We start from the raw sequence: 22425 nt of genomic DNA on the forward strand, positions 1-22425 counted from the left end.
CTGGCGTATTGAAAAGCATTTTACCACCTACAAGAATAATAGCAACATGACCGCTGTCTAATGCGGAGTGCATTTGCTGCCAAAGGAGATCCTTAATAATCAGGAATATTGGGCTCATGTAAGCCTGGCTGTTGATTAGGATAATCCAGCAAAACATCTGAGCATTTTCTAATGTGATTTGAGAGTTTATTGCTATGGACACGGCTCACATGTGTTTTAAATTTTTTTTTGTTTAGTGCAGTTTTTCTTGATTTCTGTCTCTACCCAACATATGTATTTCCATCTCATTCCATTAAAGAACACCCCACCAATCTTTTTCTGTTAGGTATTTGTAATTAGAAATTCCGTTTTTATTTTTCAAAATTGTCATTCTTGTAAATGTTGCCTTTTTAATTGTATTGTATTTAACTTATCCTATGTAGAGCTAAATCTCAGAAGAAAGTATTACTCTCAGAATATCTATCACAATATATGAGCAATTTATTGACATTAAACAGTTCTTTTTCTTTCTCTAAAGTCAATCAAAGAGGCCTGTCAGTTCGGGAAGGACCTGTTTGTGGGTGAAGTTATAGTGACATGCAAAAACAGGAGGTATTTACTTTTCTCTCTCAAATGTGTTATTGGGGTGGACTTCACTATGCAATGGTGTGTATGGTCTGAAGGATATCTACACCAGAGAAAATGTTTGACAGTGCCCTGTGCATGTTTTATTTTCTTGAGGAAATTTCCCTTGCTCGTAATATATAGTAAACACTAATATTCACTAGTTCCTTTGGATGATTCTGACCACAACCACATGGATGTTGGTGTTGTGTGGCAATTAATTGATCTTAGGTAAAACCAAATCATGGATCCTGAAAATATACAGGTTGAATCACAAACAACGTACTGATTCTCCGCTTGTAGATTTACATTGACCTCCGTGTGTAGATTTGCTACTTCATGGAATTCACAAATCCCACATGGAAAGCTGTGTCAGGTGCAGGTTTCCATTCAAATTCCTCATTAAATTTACTTGATTTCCAAATTGAATTCCCCTTCGCTCTGTGTGAAGAACTTCTTGGCAGAAAATACTACACATGGAAATTGCATCTCCTAAGTATATGGCCATTTTGTTTAAAAAGCAGCTTTCACTACAGGGAAACTATTTTTCCTGATGGAGAAACCCATTTCCCTACATCACCAAACTTAGGGTGATCTATCTTCCTTCACATCCTGGAAAGGGATTTGCACTTGCACTTGAGTGGAGTAAAAATACATCCCTTTCCAGGCTAGAAAGCCCTAAGAATCACCGCTTGAGTGGAATTTCCAGGTGCAGAGATTTCCACATTTAAGGTGGAGATCTCTGTACCTGTGAAAGGGCTTATGCCTGTCAGGATTCTTTTTGTGAATTCCTGGCAAGGGTAGGCAAGGTAAATTTGGCTGTACAATTAAATGTACAACCATATTTATCGTTGAAAATAGGATCTATAGTATGAGGCACCATGTGAATATTATATATATTGAATACGTAATGAGCTTGTGTACCCTATTGAGGGTGATGCATGTTTTATGATGAGGAAAACACGTTAAAATCGTGTCCATTGACCCTATAAAAGACCAGACAAGACCCAGATCTCTGAAGAATGTAATCATACCTCTGATTCTAAGGTGAAAATGTTAGGGGGGGTGGAAAGGGCATCCAATATTTTTTTTAAAGTCATTGTATTGCCTAACATGCATGCTAGTTTGTGTGCCATTAGTGCCGACCTTTTCATGCCATAGCAGAACAGGGTTCACATGTCCCCATCCAGTGTCAGGGGAGGTTGTGTGTGTATACAAAGGTTTTCTCCCAGGTGATACCAAACGTCATATTCAACATTATCGTTCATTAACCTAGGCCTTCCCATTCATTAATTTATTATATATGTGGAATAAATACACCAAATTGGTTAACGGTGTGCAATAATCAGTCAGTATTATAAGCCCCAACCCTGCAAGCATCAAACATCTTGCTGACTAGAATGACATTAAATACTTGCATCAACACAACTACAGCAATGTGGACAAAAGGATCCTTCACTTAGGGCACTATTTATATAAACACAAGCAGTACTCGGCCTAGCAGTCCTCTGAATCTATAAAAAATCATTTTTAGCAAGAGGATTGGATCATCTGCCAGCTACGTACGAGTTCTAAGGACGCCTTTCTTCTTCCAAGCGAGCAATATGAAAAGTAAAAAAAATCATAGGCAATATTTTGTGAGCCAGTCTCGGGACTACCTCCTTTCTTCCCTAGAGGTCAACTGAGATGTGGATAGGTACACACACTGTCTGCAACTGCTGAAGCCTGGTCGTAGCTCTCTGCAAGGTGTGGGGTGGCTCCATTCTCTGCACAATGCAGTATAATCCTATATATACCTGTTCTCACCCACTCAGATTCATAGTCCTATATTACGCAATTGCCATGTGCCATTCACTTACATGTTGGTACCAGTCTCTAAAAACGAAGGGCCTGATTATGATCTTGGCGGATGGGATACTCTATCACAAATGTGATGGATATCCCGTCCTCTGATTAACAATTTCATAGGATATAATGGAATTGTAATTTGGCAGATGAGACGATTGTGACGGTGGAACCTTGTCCGCCAAGATCGTAAGTAACCCCAGAGTCTCACTGGCACCTCCTCATCTCCAGGCAGCAACTTGTCTGTAGGAACTGGGACTGCTGTAATATCTGGAAATTTGGTTGCCAAGAGCCCTTTACCATCACCTGGTGAGATCGCTACTATAGTAAGACCCTGCAACTTCCAGTAAATCCCCCTTGATGGTGACAAGGCACAGGGTTAATGTCTAGCACATCAGTCGAACCTGCTCAGTGGCTCTTCAGAACCAGTAAGCAGCAGACCATGACATCCTCCCACATTCCCAGCAACCAAGCTCACACACAAACAGTCACCAGTATGCACCCTCTGTGTCATGAGGCTATAGCCATTTGTACCACTATCCTCCAAGTCACTCAGCACTAGTAATGCCAATGCCTTCTTAAGGGTTTTCTAAAGCATCACAATGCTACAAGTGCATACAAACATGAAAGTTGCCCCTAAGTCATACTCTAACTCCCTGCACATTGAGGGAAGAGAAAAAAATGTTGGTTACAAAACGTAATATTTGTGAATGTAACAAAGATTTTCATAAATGTTCTTGCTCCCCCACAAGTGGAGGATATTTGGAATTATCAACAACATCTGGGTTGGACTAGCCTGTAGGCAGTGCCAGAGGAGTTTTTCGACCAGGACAGTTTATGGGCCAGGTTTAGGGCCGTATGTGGGCCGGTTTTGTGGTGTAGTGGGCTAATTTGTGCCTAGGTCCAGGTCGGTGATGTAAATATATTTAAATAATGACTGGTTGGCAGTAGCAAGTAATACTGTGCAGGGTGCGGATGCTGTTCTCTCCTTGCATGCAACATGGCCTAATCAATCACAGTTTATGAGTAGGAGAGCGGGGATGGGCCAGTGTTTTCATCTTATTGATAAGGGAGGAACATAGTAAATTTCGCTGCTGCATTTCCCTAATTTTACCACACATATTGAATGCAGCAAGAACAAATACATGTGGTTCCCCACCCTTCAGAGACCACCCAGACAACAAAGGTGGGCCTCATTTTTTGTACTACCCATTTCAAAAATGTGAGCCACTTTTATGTTGGTGCCCGGGCCTATTTCCTACCACCAGTCTGACCCTGAACAGCAGTTGTTGGTGTTTTTTTTAGCCATTCCATTCAGAGCAGGATATCTCCTGGTAGTTCCTTGATATACATTTAAATCTGACGGGACAGGAGATTCTCATGATTGGACCCTAACCATGTAAACCATCTTCCTCTCTAGCTTTGGAAGAGCCCTCCTCTGGTCTCCTCCTCATTAGTCAGAGGGCCCGATTCACAGACCTAACTTAAGACACAATCCTAAACTTACTACCATTTTAAAGGCACTTACTCAATTTTGTATTCACAGAAGGCACTTACTCATCCATGAGTAAGTGTCTTCTGTGTATACCAAAATGAGTAAGTTACTCAAAATGAGTAAGTTACTCAAAATGAGTAAGTTACTCATTTTGGTATTCACAGAAGACGGGCGTGCCACCCGGGCGGTGACGTGGGGAGGAGGATGGGCAGGGTGGGGGGTTGTAAAATGGAGGAAAGGGATGATTTCAGGTATGTACCGAAAAAAAGAAATAAAACGAATTTCATTGCGCGCGCTGCATCACATTTGACGATGCAGCACGCGCAACGAAATTATTTATTTTTTCGGTACTTACCTGAAATCATCCCTTTCCCGCATTTTACAACCCCCCACCCTGCCCCTCCCCCTCCCCACGTCACCGCCCGGTGGCACGCCCGTCACGGGCCATGCCTGCCTTCTGTGAATACCAAAATGAGTAAGTGCCTTCTGTGAATACCAAAATGAGTAAGTGCCTTCTGTGAATACCAAAATGGTAGTAAGTTTAGGCTTTTATCTTAAGTTAGTTCTGTAAATCAGGCCCTTAAAGAGCTGGCTTTTCTGCTGATTGCCTTATTCTCTAAGGCTCTTTCACAGTCTTGGCGCGACTGTACTGTGCTGTCTCTGTTCTATCAATAAATAAATACATTAAATAAGACATAAATACATCCGTGAGGATTAACTTCAATGTAAGAATGTGTGTTAAGAGTTACAAGGCTTGACGGTAATTATTTTTGCTGTGATTGCATAAACAACTTGTCTTTGTTCACATTGGTCAGGTTCCTGAATACACATTAACATGAGCACTTCGATCCAACAGTACATTCTTTTATTTTGATCTTGCCTTATTAATATCACTCGATTTTCACTGAAATCCATCAGTGTTTGTATGTCTACTTTGTCTGGTGATTCATTCACAGCTCCCATAATAACATATATTCTTGTACGCCCTCTGTCGAACTCAAAAGGCTCTCATTAGTCACCAATGAATGTTTGTAGTCAGCTGATTGTTGTCTTGCAGTTTTATGGAGCGCGAGATCTTTGCACACATTCTACAAACATCAGTCCAAACAACGTACTACCACAGTAAATCAAAGAATAAACTTTCAAAATGCAGCGTGGGTGTTTTAAATACGTTGACATTATGTGTGGGGTGGAATCTACAGGCTTCTAATTATATGAAGAAAAGAAACACTGTCTAAATCATTGCTTTCCCTTTCAACAACGCATTGTTCTTGTGCATTTGTATTTATCTGATCATATCTGGATTAATAAACAGCATGCTCCCAGTTTTAGTAGTCTTCTTTTGATTCCCAGGCGTGGATTTCGTGTTCAAGTTGTATTTTGTATCAAATGTGTTTTTCCATAAGTTTAGAGATAATATAAGTTTGTCACTTAGCTACATTTACTTTATCTTGAAGAATATGGAACATTTAGATGAATGATTGTATGCAGAGCAATAGGTTAAGTCTCTTTGAATGTTGTCACCAAATTATCGACTGGTTAAAGATAACAAACCGGGTTTAGTTGAAAGCCTTACTGAAGATTTGGACTTAAACAACAACATAAATACTGCGTTTCCTACTTTGGTACGGTTTCTCTAATTTATGCATTTCCCTGCCAATGCCACAAGGGGCAGTGGTGGTCTTTCTCCATTATTCTCCATCCATTTCCCCAGCAAAGAACCGCCAGCACATTAATTTTCCTTAAGTTGGTTACACAGTGAACTGGATATAAGTGGGCTTCTGTGCATTGGCTAGTTTCCTCAATGTTGTTGGTGCCCAGTGCTTAATTTGTGCCAGATGTTTCCGGTGCTCTGTACCGGCACTTAATGGTCATCACCCTTGGTGGCACTGTTGCCTAATTTAGGTATGAGCACAGCATCTGTTTGTTAATTTAATATACATTAACAATGACTGACACCTGCCACCCAAGCCATTGTTATAGCTTTGGGGCCTGGAATAATATGAATTGTCACACTTGTTAGAGTGTGACGTGAGTAGTTGTGCTGGTACTGTCACTGTCAGGGGCAATGGCTTGTGCAACCTGCAGTGTCCGCCCGACTAGGGCCTTGGCACTTAATATTTTACAAATTAAGCACTGTTGGGCCATTCAGTTTACGCACACATTTACCGTCCTCACATTCACGCACACACACACGTACCCCCCACACACGCACACTCACTGTTATATGGGTTTTCCTCAGTCAACCCACGATTCCTAGATTATGCAGCATAGCAGCATTCCAATTGCAATAAAAGGTGACCAGAATCAGCAAAACAAACACTTTGTTATTGAGTCTTATGACAAGAGGGTGCAGTGTCTAAATCAAAGTAGGAATTCATGCAATTCATGTTGAATTGTACCACAATTGACTATTGACTATTGCCATGTTGCTTAACCCACAGCCAGTTTGCATGCCGATGTGAAACTAGGGTGTTTCAGTTCTCTCGCTTCTAGTGTGTACATGCCTCAATTTCATGCAAGAATTCTCAATCAAGCTATCTAAGCACCTGAGATTTTCTTTATTGTATCTTTTCTCCATGTCTTGTCCACTCTTCTCATGAGGAAGCTCTGCACCTGTTAGAGTGGCACCATGTAAAGATTCAGTTTTGATAACGTTTGAGAAATTAGGGGAGGAGCTGGCATTAGATGGCCAGCTGCTTGGGGAGGCACAGCTCTTTCTGTGCTACAATTACTACTTTTATTGCTTGTTTTGCTTAACCCCTTGGCTGCGGCGGTAATTCCGCCGCAGTGCTAGGAGAAAGGGGTGCCGCGTGGCGCCACCATGCTCGTGTTGGAACCTCTTCGTCACGAGCCTTGAGCGCGCTGTGCTTGTGACGGAGTGGTTCTGTCACAGCCCCGCCCGCTCAATGGAACGCTCAGCGCAGGCGCGAAATCGTTGCTGCGCAGGCGTGGCGGCCGGGCCGTGACAGAACCACTCCGTCATTAGCACTGCCTGTCCGAGGCTGGTGGCGGAGTGGTTCCGTCACCAGCACCCAATGGTTTAATAAACACTTTGCTTGAAGGGGGGAGAGAGCTGGACCATACCGGACTCTACATGACGACACCAAGTGCCACAGGTAAAGGCAGGGCTTTAATTGGGCCGGGTCCTGCCGGTGCTTAGCAATGGCAGTTCTAAAAAGCAGGTGCCAAGATGGGTCCCTATTTGGCTCTCCATTTTTGCCCTCATCAATCAATCAATCATAGCATTTGTATAGCGCGCCACTCACCCGGAAGGGTCTCAAGGCACTGGGGGGAGAGGGGTCCGTTACTGCTCGAACAGCCAGGTCTTGAGTTGCTTCCTGAAGGAGAGATGGTCCTGGGTCAGCCGAAGGTGGATGGGGAGGGGGTTCCAAGTCTTGGCTGCCAGGTAGGAGAAGGATCTTCCTCCGGCAGTGGCTCTGCGGATGCATGGTACGGCGGCGAGGGCGAGGCTGGACGATCGTAGCTGGCGGGTGGGTGTGTAGAAGGTCAGGCGATCGTTGAGGTACTTGGGGCCCAGGTCGTGGAGAGCCTTGTGTGCGTGGGTGAGGAGCCTGAACGTGATCCTCTTGCTGACGGGGAGCCAGTGCAGGTTTCTCAGGTGGCCTGAGATGTGGCTGTGTCGGGGGATGTTCAGGACGAGTCGTGCGGAGGCGTTCTGGATGCTTTGGAGTCTTTTCTGCAGTTTGGATTTGGTTCCGGCGTAGAGGGTGTTCCCGTAGTCCAGTCGGCTGGTGACGAGTGCCTGGGTGACGGTCTTCCTGGTCTCGGTGGGGATCCATCGGAAGATCTTACGGAGCATGCGCAGGGTGTTGAAGCATGATGAGGAGACGGCGTTGACTTGTCTGGTCATCGAGAGGGAGGAGTCCAGGATGAAGCCCAGGTTGCGTGCGTGGTCCGTTGGCTTGGGAGTGGTGCCCAGGGCAGGGGGCCAACAGGAGTCGTCCCAGGCGGAGGGCAATGATCCCAGGATGAGGACTTCCGTCTTGTCTGAGTTCAGTTTCAGGCGGCTGTTCTTCATCCACGTGGTGACGTCTGACATCCCTTCGTGTAGGCTGGTTCTGGCGGTGGCGGGGTCGTTGGTGAGGGAGAGGATCAGCTGAGTGTCATCGGCATAGGAGATGATGTTGAGGTTGTGTTGGCGTGCGACGGCTGCGAGGGGGCTCATGTAGATGTTGAAGAGGGTTGGGCTGAGTGATGATCCTTGTGGTACGCCGCAGATGACTTCGGTGGCCTCGGATCTGAACGGGGGAGGCGGACTCTCTGGGTTCTTCCAGCGAGGAACGAGATGATCCACTCCAGTGCCTTTTCTTGGATTCCGATGTTGCTGAGGCGCAGTACTAGGGTGCGGTGGCAGACAGTGTCGAACGCTGCGGAGAGGTCCAGGAGGATGAGGGCCGCTGTTTCCCCGTTGTCGAGCAGGGATCGGATGTCATCGGTGGCTGCGATCAGGGCGGTCTCGTGCTGTGGTTGGCTCGTAAACCAGACTGCGAGGGGTCGAGGGATCCATTCGTCTTGAGGAAGGCGGCGAGCTGTCTGTTGATGGTCTTCTCGATGACTTTGGCGGGAAAAGGGTGGAGCGAGATGGGGCGGAAGTTCCTGAGGTCGGTGGGGTCCGCTGTTGGTTTCTTCAGGAGGGCGCTGAGCTCGGCGTGCTTCCAGCTTTCCGGGAAGGTGGCGGTGTGGAAGGAGGTGTTGATGATGTCCCGGAGACGGGGTGCGATGATGGAGTCGGCCTTGTTGAAGACGTGGTGGGGGCAGGGGTCGGTTGGTGATCCGGAGTGGATGGTGTTCATCGTGCGGGTGGTGTCTTCGGTGCTGACCGGGGTCCAGTTGCAGAGGGTGGCGGTGGGAGCGTTGGTTCCGCGGTTGGGTGAGTGGTTGGTGCGCCGAAGCTGTTGTTTATGTCGGCGATCTTGCGGTGGAAGAACGAGGTGAGTGAGTCACAGAGGTCTTGCGAAGGAGTGATGTAGTCGTTTCCGACGCTGGGGTTGGAGAGCTCATTGACGATGCTGAAGAGTTCCTTGCTGTCGTGGGCGTTGTTGTCCAGTCGTTCTTTCAATGCTGTCTTCTTGGTGGTGCGGATCAGCTCGTGGTGCTTACGGGTGGCGTGCTTTAGGGCGGTCATGTTGTCTGTGGTCTGGTCGTGGCGCCAGGCTTTCTCGAGGGTGCGGCAGTTCTTCTTGGAGTCCTTGAGTTCGACGGTGAACCAGGGGGCTTTCTTGCTGCCGGGCCTGTTGGGAGGGTTCCTCAGTGTGAAAAAAAAACATCTGAACTCTGCAGCAGTTCAACCCTTCACTGCCTTTGATGTAACTTCAAAGAGACTCGTTATAGCTCTTTCACAGTCTCATCATTTCAGCACTGAAGCATTTTCATTATTATATACAACAAAGCCATAGTTGTTGCTTATTTATCTTATGCAACTAAAACCATTGACAGCGCCATTAGTCCTGGCTTGCTGTAGGTGTAATATTACTTGTTGTATTATATATCTGGATGCAATGACAGAAGCAGCAAAATACCAGTCGAGCAGCACACAAATATTTAGCTTACAAGTTTTTAAGCTAGGCCCTTAATTACACCAGCCACACCAAGCAAAAGCTCCCCAGAAAAATTGGCTCCGGCCGTGCTATGTACCACCAGTATGGCAAAAGAATGGGCAGTTATCTTACACAGTGTAAATATGGAAAGAAGAAGTCCTTTATGGAGGAATGCACATTTGATCTCGAATACTTAATCAATTTGAATAAAAAGGAGAGAGCGACCCCACTTGCCAAGAGACAGGGTACCAGAGGTAGGAAAAAGAGAACTCTCTTGGAACTACTACAAATCTGTCTTTGGCTACATCTATTTCTATATCTTCGGCACACATTCAAACATTCATAAAATGCACATAAACATTCCTATATGAACCCAACAAACAACTATCATACACACAAGGAAAAGGAACTCAAATCAATACAATAGAACATTTATTTATTGATACATCATATTTCAGTTAAAAAAAGCTTTTTAATATAAAAACATAATACATGTACAATACATCAAAATTAGAATCATAAATAAAAAAACATGAGAGACAAATGAGGTGTAAGGAAATCAATACATCAAAATAGGGTTACTCCAAAGAGAATCACTCAAGACAATTTCATCAGTCCATCAATGTATAATACTATTGGATATAAAGAGGTTCCCTGGATATAACCATATATCAAATGGGGAGCATCGACACGTTTCGGTGGTGATGAATTATTGAAAGACCACCTTCATCAGAAAATAAACAATACTTGTTTCTCCTGTAGCTGACATGTAATTCATAAACCCTAATTCAAATATAAATGCATAAAGTCAAAACCTAAATTGAATCAATTCAATATACTATATACAAAAATAACATTTTTTTTTTAGTTAAAACTAGAGCCCTCATCCTTAATATAGGAAAGTTCATTCTCATTGTGTCCACACAATTGTTTACAGGGTCCACACCACAATGCCCCTCATATCACTCTAACTTCCACACACCAAATCAATATAATTTCCATTGTTTACACATATTTACAAGTCCCACATTCATGATACAATGGGGTACCTAGATAAAAAATCTTTTACTAATATAAACGGCCAGATTTGTAGATCACCTCTAAGGTCCCTATTCTACATTGCTAGATATCAACTTATAAAAAGATTTTTAAAGGAAATGTATTTAAACAAAAAGGAACCCAACTAGTCATTATCAAAATGATGGTGTGTCACTTATTGAGCTAAATGGCTCAGCAGTAAAAAATCCTTGTAGACACAATAATGGTGCCTATAATACAAAACAGATATCTAAATGAATTCAGTCCTATAGTACTATATTTATTTGTTTAAGGAAAAGTTCTCAAATTGAATACATACCGCTTGTTCTATGTATATATGTGAACACATTCATCTACGTCCTTCCACATACTCGGGGATCCAACCAAAATCGTTCAATTCAAGTTTACTGCATATTATGTGCTAGTAACGTCCTAGTCACGGAATAAAAAAAATAATTAGGATCCGTACGTTTTGCCCCCATTAAATCTTATACCACTATAATTCCCCTACTGCTAACAAGTAAAGGTAAGCCGGATTTCATAATCACTCACCTCACTCGGTGTGCGTTAAGGTATCTCTATGGGTGGCGAAGGATGAGACTTGGATCGAGACCTAATTTGTCCCAGTGATCCTAAATTCCGGAGGTACTATGCAGGTATTGACAATTATAAAACCTTAAGGAACAACATAACATCGTTCTGTAAACCACTCAAGGTGGGATAGTGTCTAACAGATCATAGTCATATTGAAATTGCAAAAATGTGCGCACTTATATTGTTAATAAACACACACCTGAGCCAATCCTATCACAACTTTATGGACCCCTTTTCAATCTTCTGAAATGACGTGATGTTCATATCCTCATTAGTGCTAATGCACCATTGCAGGACCCTTATAATTAAATGAGACCCATTCCTCTAAACCCTCATCACTTATGGGAAAGGTACTCAATTCATTGTCAACCCCCAATATGTGGGGTATACTTTAGAGTTGGTAATGATCAGAACCTATGAAAAACGATAGTCTGGTCTCGCATATTGTAGTGCTTTTTTAAGATATTTAAAAGCATTTTATCGTAAATTGTCCAATGGGAACCCTATTCTCATCCCCCTGTGATACATAACTTGGTGCTCTTTATTGAGTATTGAGTAGCACACACTATCTCCTGTACCGATAATGCCAAATAATCACAACAATCTATTTATTATTAATTAACAAAACTACTCCTGCTAACTCGTTGTTAAATCCCTTCCCTACCTTTGTTGCGCTATCAGTATGATGCTATTAATGCTGTGTCGATCTAGTCGTGGGGATTTTACCTTATTCTGTGGTGTATGGATATCACCGCACGTCCGGTACTGCAGGCACCACCCGTCTTGTCTTTAAAATAAAAATAAACAGCAAACGTTCTCTGCTGATCCCTTCCTGTTAAGTACCACACGGGATTGTGTGCACCTGGCCCGAAACACGTCATATCGGAGTGGAGTACCCCGCCGAGTGAGCTAAAATTCTTTTTTTTCCAAATTATAAAAGAGGTCTATTACCTATTTGACACTAAATACTAAGGGGCATATTATCAAGAGCGGCGTTAAAATTATCACCGGTTTAGCGGCAGAAAACTGCAGCTAAAGCTGCGATAATGGGCATGATAATATACCCTGGAGAATTCCAATAGAAGCCCATGTTCACACCAGAACATGGACTTCTATTGGAATTCTCAAGGGCATATTATCAAGCCCATTATCGCCGCTTTAGCAGCGGTTTTCTGCCGCTAAAACGGCGATAATTTTTAATGCCTTTCTTGATAATATGCCCCCTAGTGACTAAAACAATGTTATTATTAAGAATCTATTTAAGCGGGAATGTTGTCCGCATGGAAAGCAGGAGTATATGGCTGGTTCATAACCCACTGCTTCCCAAGGGGCCACACAGGGGTCAATAGCCCCCCCTAAAGTAACTCCAAAGCGACTATACAGTTGCTGTAGTTCATCTAAATCACAATTTTGTTAATCAGTTTCATCCAATCCTCTTTAGTGTTGAGGCCTGTCCTAATGGTATCCAAAATCGAAATATGCCACTGTTTGCAGTTTTCCATTTGAGTGTCAAATCACCTTCTCTTTTATTGCCCTCTATTCTTTCAATGATGAACCACTTAAAGTCATAAAATGTGTGACCTTCTTCCTTAAAATGACTTACTAGTGACACATTTTCCTTGTTGTTTTTAATAGCTTATTTATGTTCCAGCAACCGGGTACGAAGTTCTCTAGACGTCTCACCGACGTAACCCAGGTTGCATGGGCATAAAAGCAAATACATCACATTTTTACTCCAACAGTTATTCAAAACCTTGGAGGTCAGGGCGTGGTTGTTATAAATCACACCTTTCCCCACTATGTACTGTCCACACATGCTACAGTGACTACATTTGTAGTTTAACAAAAAAAGAGAGGTCTGTGGTATACTGATGACCACAAAAATGGAGCAAAAAAGAAAAGGAGATAACTGGCATGACTTAGGTCAGTTAAGAAAGCCCTCACTCACCGAAATAGTCGGTGACATGCTTCATCATAGGGCCCCACTGAAGAGGCCGAGTGCCTCTCCAGTGTGCTTCAACGCCAGGTCTACTGCAGAGCGGCTTTTTGTGTGTAGACGTGCAATGAAGATGAGATAAAAGTGTCTTAAGTGTATCAAAAATTATTTATTTGTAGATCACTTGGACACAGTTTAAAAATATGTGTTTAGGAATTTATCCAAAAGTTAGGTGTTTGGTTAAATCCAAACAGTCAAAACGTCAGTCAACATGTTTCTGCCTATGAAACGGTGTAAGTTTACCAGGCATTCATCAGGACTATGAAATGTGCTAAACCCTGGCGGTATGAGCACGCTAAGGCTCACCCTTGAGGTTCTTTAATTTTGACTCCACCTTACATTTGTCGTCGTTTTGCGTTGCCTTTACACAGGCTGCTCTATTCATGAAGTGTCTCTGCCCTTTGGACTACAACTGTTGAAAACCCCCTCTGTCCTTGTTTTGAAAACCAATTTCAGACACCAGCTGGCCTAACTGCATACGACATGTCCTGCCATTACTGATTGACCTATAGGTGCTGTAATTGATTTACTTATGGGTTGGGCAGAAACACGACGTAAGGGGGACGTTCTGGTTATATGATGCCTTGTTTTGAATGTTTTCCTATTGGCTAATATTTTGCAAATCTTGTATGTCCATATTAGGTACTTTGCATGCTTGCAAAAGCTAGGACTGCCCCTTACTTTTGTGCTGAGTTTGTAACCCTAAGCATATAAAAGGCCTCTGTGTTCTGTACTCTTTAGACTGCCTCATTCAGTTGCTAAGGCTCCTGTGTGACGTAGTCTCACTTAATTAAGTTTAATAAAGATGTCTTTTCATATTTCAGCTTCTGTGCCAAGTTCTTGGTATTAGTGAGACCCCTGAGATTGAAGATTACAGTTCTTCAAATGGCGCCCAACGTTGGGCTTCATCAGAGAAGTGACTTTCTGAAGGAGTGATCTTGTCAGGAGACTGAAATCTACTGAGGAGGACATGACAGGATTCTACTACGAAAGTACTCTGTGCACAGGGATTCTGGGGATTCTCTGTCTCTGCAGCCCAGTATATTTCTGATCTTCCTGATTTTGATCCTCCACATGATGTCACTCCTGACTGAGAACCTTTTTGGCGTGAGTATTCTAAAAAAGGACCGTTAGGTCATTTAGAACTTGGCAGTTAGAATTTGGACAACCTTTTGATTGGTAAGAGTAAGGTAGTTTAGTAACGCTTACTGTAGCTTTGGAATTTTGGAATTTGTGTTGGCCAACTTTTGATTTTTATGGATTTGATATGCAAATTGCAATTTGTGTAGACAGGTAATGAGGAGATTTTTCTCTATTTGGTTTTGTTGAACGGTGCACGTACGAAAAGTACATTATGCACTACTTTGATTATAATACTTGTATATTCTGCAGTATTTTTGGCATGCCTGTTTTCAAAGCTCACATAGAAGAATGTGTTGCTTTTTCTTGGCGGTACCATAGTGTGATGTGAAATTAATTAGCCGGCTCTCCTAGAAGGAATACCTAAATAGGTTTAGGTATACAAACATATTTCTTCCTTGGTGATTCTGTATCCCCAGGGAATTAAAATATGGACATAATACATACAAGGATCCTTTGTTCTGTGCAATTTTATGAATGAAGATATGCAGAGCGATTTTTGGTGTTCTGCTAGCCAAAGCTAGTGAATTGAGTGTATTTTCGCTTCTTGGACACACATCAGTCTGTTGGGCTGTTTTTGCAGTCTTTTGGAACACAATTGAGAAACGTTTCTTGTAAATATGACTTACAACTAGTATTTACAAATGGTTTTGTTTAAGTACAGTCTGTGGGCTGTCCTTTGTTTCTGTCCTAAGTATTGGTCTGTGGGTTAAATATGTGTTTAAATGTCTATGTGGTTTTCCCATTGTTACAATTTCTGTAAGTGAATAGCGATTGCGCTATTCACGAAATAAATGGCTAAAGCGCACCGTATTGTGTGTCCTGAGTGTTTGACCCCTTTCTGTTTATGTCTGAAATTAACTCAATGTCTGTTCGTGGTTTTTCTTGATGTTTTCAGTCTATTAAGCAAAATGTCTAAATGCTTAAAAACTAAAATTTAAATTCACATTCACAAGGAATAAAAAAGCCCCCAAAAACGAAATTGGGTGTTTTGCAAAAAATAAATAAACTTACAGCATTTTCCTTAGATACAGTGTATTAGATATTAACAGGCAAACACTTCAGCTGAAGTAATTTTTTGCTGAATGTTTTCAGTCTATTAAGCAAAATGTCTAAATGCTTAAAAACTAAAATTTAAATTCACATTCACAAGGAATAAAAAAGCCCCCAAAAACGAAATTGGGTGTTTTGCAAAAAATAAATAAACTTACAACATTTTCCTTAGATACATTGTATTAGATATTAACAGGCAAACACTTCAGCTGAAGTAAATTGTTGCTGAACTCAAACCATATTATAGAACACGCATTGATATGTTTTAGTTTGAAAAAGACTGCAACCTCAGTGCTCATGTTACAAACACTGAGAGACAAGCTAAATAAACAGAAATATTTATTCAGCCAGGACATTGCCCTCAGTTGCACGGGTGAAATTTTGCATTTCAGAATGTTGTTTTAAAAAGGTTCCAAAACTAAGGTTCATTATTTTGTATTATAGGAAGACATTTCAATTAAGGGTTTTCCTCTCTTTAAGCATTCCTGTAAGCATATTCTTGGTTCTGTTGCTAAATAAAAATTAACACATGTAATGAAGAAACATTTAAAAAAAAAAAAAAAAGACCGGTTTTCCAACTTGTGCTAACACAACCCTCTCCTCCCAGGTAAATGTAAATGTAAATGTCCAGTATTTGTAAAGCGTGTAACAGTGACAGATGCTGAAAAGATAAGGCATGTGCAAGGAAACTAAAACGTTAACGATGTCCTGAACATTGATTGGCAATCTTAGATAAAGATCAATCGGGGAAATTGGCTTTGCGAGGTCAGTTTCAGGTGAAGAGGTCAGTTTCTTACAGTTCATTTCAGAGTAAACCTGGTTAATGTGTACATGAACTGGGGAGGCCGGGCCACCTTGTTCGCCAGGCTACCTTTGCAGGCCTACGTGGCACAGAGCAAAAAAAAAAGAAAATGAAGTCAGATTCGAGCAATTACAGAACCTTAATATGTGGAATTATCAAAAATGATTGAGTTTATTAAAAATAATTATTAATTAAGCAAAATAATTTTTAAAAATAAGTGCTACAAAATTCGTGTTTTACTATTCATGAAGCTTAATACTTATACTGTGACCTCCTAGCATTATAATTTAATTTAAGTTATGTTATACTGCATAATGAGGACATTAGCATATAGAATTTCACTTGCCGCAGGCGTGAAAAACTCATTTTTCTAAGGATTTGCATGAGATATGTCTAATGTCCAATCTCTGCAATCTGTAAAGAACATACTGAGGATGATTAATAAGTAATGCAATTGTAGGATCTTTATTTTTAAGTGCCCCAAATATCAAAGTCGAATTTCCGTAAAATGTGGGCATTCTTGCCAATTACAATAGCTTTAATGTGCTTTAGACTTTAGTAAATGCATACATTTAGGTATAATACAAATTGGAGGTTGTTCCCATCTGGGTTTGCTTTTAAATGGCTCAGTGAGCCAATGTGCCCGGTGCAGTGGTTTGAGTTTAATATCAGGGTGGAAGGTTTTAACTTTAGCTGGACCTACTGAGACCTTTATCTATTTAAGGTTGATGAAATAAGTACCATTGCAACAAGCATTTGTTCTCAATACATTAAAGAAATTAATTCCAAGGGGAAAATATGAAAAAAGGGTTTCTTTGAAAGTCCCAACATCATGCTAAATGCTCTGCAGAAATGATACATTTGTATCTCTGCTCTGAAAAAAATAATGTCCGCTAGTTGCTTTTATTTGACAAAAAAATGAGGTATTGCATTAAGTCTTAGACAGAAAATAAGACGAAGCTCTTTATTAAAATTCAAAGCTAACATGGAGTGTCAGTAAAACAATTTTACTTTTAGAAAGTTAAAATGGCTTAATGTTGCAAGCTGACTGACAAGATGGTAACAGTTAAGTAATGGAAATTTATTTTTGTGTTTATTAATGTGTATCATGTTTTGTCTTCTGATTAAAAGTTATAAAGGATATTTGTTTGTTATGAGAAATGTCTCTCTTTTGTGTGTTGTGTATTATTTTTTTTGCTTCTGCCCACAGATCATTCATGGATTGTTCTGGGTGATTTTAAGGCTGACAAGCCACGTGAGTTTGGTTGGTTGAAAAGAGATGTGTTTTTGCGTAACTCCTTTGGCAAGGAATGTTCATGTGATTTTCATGTTTGTGTATTTGGTCCTATCATGAATTGTTCTTGCTGGTCCTGTATGTCAGAAGTGACACAGTAGAGTGTATTGACAGCCGATCACAACTGACTAGTGACCAGCTGTCAAAAGGAGGGTAAGGAAAGTAAAAGAAAGTGTGAGGAAAGTAAAAGAAAGTGCGTAAAAGAAAGTGTAATTTTGATTTTAAGCCTGACAAAATAAGCAAGCCTGAATATTGGGTTTTGGGCTGCAGGTTCACAGTGCATAAAGTGCATGCAATGGTGTTGTGTGTCACCGCTTATTTACATATGCTATTGTACTTTGTCTATGCTTTTTGTGCTTGATATACAGCGCGTATATCTGATGGCTTGGCATGTGTGTGTTTTTTTTTATTTTATGCATGTTTTTGTTTTATGTTGCTGCTTTAGATACTATTACAAGTTCCCCTATGTTGTGAAGGGATTTGCATGATGAAGCGTATCGCTGCACAAGAGTTGGGTGAATTTGCGCTGATACTAAATTTCACAGATATGATTTTTCATGCTGTGAACAAGACAGACAACACTCCACCAGTGTATGTCAAATTTGGCTATATAGTATTGAAGTAAAATAAAAGAGATATACAGGATCAAAGTGTGTCACCTGCAGTTTGTCACGTTACTGCCCCCTTCCCTTAAGGAACAGGCAGCCCTCGATTTATGTTCCCTTGATTGGACCTAAGGATGAAATTATAGATTTGTGGCTCTTGCTAAAGGTGACCTAAACTTTTCATTTTTTCCCTGAAAAAGGAACTGGAACATTAGCTGAGATTACTGTATATGGTGTAGAGGCCAGCGGTAGAGTTAAAATTTGTGTACTATTTTGATTTTGTGCATCACCCATACTCTTGGTATTATGTCGCAAACTTGGCTATCACCCGAGTAATTTCTTGTTCTTCCTATAGATTTTTCTTTTGCCGCTTCTCCCCTGACCAATGTCGCATCGTGCCTAGTTATTGGGGATTTTAGCTGTGTCCTAGTTCCATTTCCCTTTTCCATATTCCTTTCACCAGTTAGCCCTTTTTATTATTGTTGTATTGTTCAGGTTCACACTTCCAGATTGCAGTAATGTACCAGAGACACCCATATTATGTATAATTCCCTTTTGTATGACCAGACTGGTTTTCAAGAATTTTCTTTAGGCCTACTTCAATATTTTCCAGTCTGACCGTCATGGTAGTGATGGACTGGTTAACTGACTCAATTCAGATAGAATTCCCATGTAACTATCTACCTTTAGACGGCAGAGGATAATGAAGGATACCCAATTGAAGAGATTAGAAGTATTGCCTTTGAGAATGGCAGTGTGTTCTAGACCAGAATTGTCCCATGGCGTATGGCCACTCCCTCGCAGATTGCAGGCCACCTGCTTGCAATCCACTTGTTAAAAACAATAAACTGTTTTTGTACTAAATTGAAGGAAAACTAACAACTGTGTCACATTTCCTACGTCACTAGGTTCTGCGGGATTAAGTCATAATAACCTGCGGAACTCACCCACAATCCCATCAGTGACAGCTATAGATGAAAAGTCCCAGCACCCAGAAAAGTAGCAAGACTGGACAGCGATCGCCAGCGTGCCATCAGTGGTATCTCCAAAGTATTGTGCTTGCTTCATCAGAAGGCGTTGAACATCAGAAAAGAAGGAGGAGCTGGTTTTGCCACAGAACCAGTTTCAGTGCAAAAGAGCAAAAGAGAAGGATCCCTGTTGTTTTGAGGCTTCAGTTTTCCACCTGTCATGTGCTGGTAACCTCTGACAGTGTGCAGTCCCTTGAGCCCCTTGGCCTGAGTTTTGGCCACACACATCCTTTTCTTTGCTCCAACAGAAAGGCAGTGCACTGGAGGATCCAAGATTGGCAAAAGGCACTACATTGTGGTACCTATGATTAAATGAAAGAGCAGCCCGAGCATCCTCTGACACTGAAATGAGAGTGTTGGAGCCTGAAAGTGTTGCTGAGTGTGAAAGTCTGTTTCTCTTTCCCGATTAATAGTACTTGGGTCTGCATGAGATGATCTGTGCCCATGACTAACGAAGCCATTAAATCAATGGGGTAGACCCAATTAATCACAGGACCTGGGTAACAGTATATATATAAAAACAAAATGGTCCCGGATACAACTCAAGACACAATTCATGTAACTCTTGTTGTTAATAGAAACAAATTCCAATTGAACAGAATGAATCTGTACCTGGGGAGATATATATGATTTGTAAATAACAAAATTAATTTGCCGTGAACCCAACACACATGACTAACGAAAAGCACAATATCTGTAGTGCCTGCAGCACAGGAAATATATTGGTGCACTGCATTTCGACATTGAGACGTTCAAGTGAGCTGTGAGTGTTTGCCAGGAAGGCACTCCAACGGATACTGAGAAGCACCATTTTCATGAAAGGCCTGAATGAAGAGGCCCATGCGGAAGAAAACAACAGAAGCAGATTTGATGGACAATAGAAGCCTGCCAGAGAGGCTTGGACGGACTCTGGGTATTTCCCGTGCGATTGCATAGAATGGGTGTTTGGAGACTGATTCTTATTGTTTTACTGGCATTGTCAATAGTCGCTGAAATAACTACGAGCCCTGAAAATGTTTGCAAAATAATTTTAGGATTTGCCTGTGTAATGGCAAATGGAGGGTCTGAGGTTCTTTAATTTTGACTCCATCTTACATTTGTCGTCGTTTTGCGTTGCCTTTACACAGGCTGCTCTATTCATGAAGTGTCTCTGCCCTTTGGACTGCAACTGTTGAAAACCCCCTCTGTCCTTGTTTTGAAAACCAATCTCAAGCACCAGCTGGCCTAACTGCATACAGACATGTCCTGCCATTACTGATTGACCTATAGGTGCTGTAATTGATTTACTTATGGGTTGGGCAGAAACACGACGTAAGGGGGACGTTCTGGTTATATGATGCCTTGTTTTGAATGTTTTCCTATTGTCTAATATTTTTCAGATCTTGTATGTCCATATTAGGTATTTTGCATGCCTGCAAAAGCTAGGACTGCCCCTTACTTTTGTGCTGAGTTTGTAACCCTAAGCATATAAAAGGCCTCTGTGTTCTGTACTCTTTAGACTGCCTCATTCAGTTGCTAAGGCTCCTGTGTGACGTAGTCTCACTTAATTAAGTTTAATAAAGATGTCTTTTCATATTTCAGCTTCTGTGCCAAGTTCTTGGTATTAGTGAGACCCCTGAGATTGAAGATTACAGTTCTTCACCCTAACCTAGGGACGTGAAAGTGAAAAAAAAAAGTTTTAAGTGAAAAAAGTGCATAAAGGGAGGAGCGATTGCTCACTCCCAAATACTCCTGGTTTAGGAGGCTTACCGATTTCAGGTTTCTGCACTTATAAAAGGGGATGCGAGCTGCACCATGGGTCACGGGAGGGGGGTGGAGGCATAGTTGGCACACCGCCCTAGACGCCAGACACCCTCTTTGGACCTACAACGCCCTCGTACCGGACCCCCGGGGACTAAGAGTGGTTCTGACTCTCCCTACCTCTCCCTTTGTTGATAGATACATTTGTAGTTTCCCATAGCTTGTGTACCCATCAGGGTTCATTGATTCATGGATGGTCCTTCACGGTAAGTATGGACAAGTGATCTTCATAGGTTATTATTACGTTTAAACACAAATAAAGGTCTCTCTAGGGCTGTTAGTTCGTTGTCATTGAGAATACTCTAATTAGAATTTATTATATTCTTAATTCTATTACTTAAGTGGGAGAATTGACTCACAAATACTAACCTTTGTTTGTCATGTTTCTCCTGTTTACTCTCAAGGCTACTGGTTACCATACTTTCATGATTATAAAACCTGGCACGTATAAAAGAGTGTGTAATGAGTATTTTAAGATATACTCTCTCTTTGAATTTATTTTTTAAAATTTCGGAGTGCCTATAAAAATCATTCAGAGAGGAACAGTTCCTTCGCAATCGAAGGAACTGTCCAAAGGGATGCTCCCGTTTGGTATATGGTTATATTCAAGGAACCTCTTTATGTCCAATAGTATTATAAATTGATGGACTGATAAATTTGTCTTGAGTGACATTACCCCAACCTAACATCAGGAATTCCTCATCAACCCGAACCTTTCAGGTTTGCCCAGATCACAAAAAAACAGTATCCCATACTACTAGGAGAACCCAAAAGGTGTTGACTGTGCTGTGTATACCCTAATCCCAGTTGATCAAGAGTGTCCTTATATGAACTTTATGATTCACTGTAAACTCAAGTCTTGTTTTATTGACACTGGTACACGCTGTCCCCTGAAAACCTCAGAATGTTCGTCTCTGTCACTCTCTGCTTATTCATTGATGCAGTGGGTATTTCAAATGTGAGACTCCCTCGTGGTAGTACTGATCCTGTCTCTTTTAGCTTGGTCAAATGGCTGATAAATGTGCGTTTTTGCTGAGCCCTATAGCAATACCCTTTGCATCATAAAGGCGGAAGCTTGGATTTACCCTGCCACTATCAATTTAATTAAGCAAGGATTCCTACTGCCAATTGTAAGTACCAACGCTCTAACGCTCTTAGTCCTTCTTAGTCACTCTTAATTGTGTTTTGCTTTGTTCAGGGTGATCAATACCATAGTTATTATCAGTTTTTCAGTGGTGTCCCGCCCCACCACCAATCTTTTGTGTATCCCAGCTGTGGCCTGATGTTCCATTGTTATAGACCAATGCTTCGCCTTATTCTCCATTCCTGTAAACAAGGAAAGCCAGTGCCTCTTTGCTTTTCAATTCAACGGAAGACAATTAACATGGCAGAGACTCACATAGGGGTTTACCAGATCCCTCTTCATCCTTCCCCAATTTTGAAATGCGATAATGTCACCATGATCTTTCCAGATCATATGATTTACTGCTGTGGTAGGACTGCTCTAAAGCCATGTCAAAAAGGTCACTCCAGAACCCTTTTATTCGACTAAGGAGCAGAGCAAGCGTACA

The sequence above is a fragment of the Lissotriton helveticus genome, chromosome 5_1 (assembly GCF_964261635.1).
Source record: "Lissotriton helveticus chromosome 5_1, aLisHel1.1, whole genome shotgun sequence".
Lineage (NCBI taxonomy): Eukaryota > Metazoa > Chordata > Amphibia > Caudata > Salamandridae > Lissotriton > Lissotriton helveticus.